This window comes from Eleutherodactylus coqui, chromosome 3 (assembly GCF_035609145.1).
Source record: "Eleutherodactylus coqui strain aEleCoq1 chromosome 3, aEleCoq1.hap1, whole genome shotgun sequence".
NCBI classification, from domain to species: Eukaryota; Metazoa; Chordata; class Amphibia; order Anura; family Eleutherodactylidae; genus Eleutherodactylus; species Eleutherodactylus coqui.
The window spans coordinates 102,912,014-102,913,365 of record NC_089839.1 but is presented as its reverse complement, the minus strand read 5'-3'; positions in this window follow the sequence as shown (position 1 = coordinate 102,913,365).

Sequence of the window (1,352 nt, the reverse complement as noted above, 5' to 3'; positions counted from 1 at the left end):
CCCTAAACTGTTGATCTAATTCCATGCTAGTCATCATACCCGCTCAGCTCCATGCCAGCCCTCACACCCCCCTCACCTCCATGCCAGCCCTCATATCGCCCTCACGTCCATGCCAGCCCTCATAGCCCCCTCACCTCCATGCCAGCCTTCATACCCCCTCTCATCTCCATGCCAGTCCTCACACACACCTGAACTCCATGCCAGCCCTCCTACCCCCTCACCTCCATGCCAGCCCTCCTACCCCCTCACCTCCATGCCAGCCCTCCTACCCCCTCACCTCCATGCCAGCCCTCATACTCCTCTCACCTCCATGCGAGCCCTCATACCCCCCTCACCTCCATGCCAGCCCTCATACACCCTCACCCCCATGCCAGCCCTCATACCCCCCTCACTTCCATGCCAGCCCTCCTACCCCCTCACCTCCATGCCATCCCTCACACCCCCCTCACCTCCATGCCAGCCCTCATATCCCCCTCACCTCCACGGCAGCCCTCATACCCCCCTCACCTCCATGCCAGCCCTCATATCCCCCTCACGTCCATGCCAGCCCTCATAGCCCCCTCACCTCCATGCCAACCTTCATACCCCTCTCATCTCCATGCCAGTCCTCACACACACCTGAACTCCACGCCAGCCCTCCTACCCCCTCACCTCCATGCCAGCCCTCATACTCCTCTCACCTCCATGCGAGCCCTCATACCCCCCTCACCTCCATGCCAGCCCTCATACACCCTCACCTCCATGCCATCCCTCACACCCCCCTCACCTCCATGCCAGCCCTCATACCCCTCTCACCTCCATTCCAGCCCTCATACTCCCCTCACCTCAATGCCAGCCCTCATATTCCCCTCCCCTCTCTGACAGCCCTCACACCCCCTCGTGCAGGGCTTCCCTCCGCAGCCTCCTCTCCTCAGGCAGCCTTGTGTTGTGGCTGACAGTCCTGCTCCTTGGTAACCAAGTACAACAACTAGTCCGGGCTGCATGCTGACTAGACCAACTTGTTACCCCCGTGCCGTACAGCTGACATGTCCTCCCGACCCCCATGCACACATACAGTATATACACACAGCAGTCTGTCTGTCTGTCGGGATATACACGATATCACTGGCGTACATATAGGGGGTGCTGGGGGTGCGGTTGCGACCCGGCCCCTGAGCCCCAGGGGGCCCACGGGGCTTACTTTGCAGTCAGTCAGGCGACACTGACTGACTGCACTTACTTTCACTATGGTCTCTGCGCAGGCAGGAAGCCTCTCCGGGCACATCGGCGCTCCTCCCAGGACCTCCGCTCAGACCCCTCCCCCATCTGGTTCTCCAGCACAGAGATCATCAGAGGGGAGGAGTCTGAGCGGA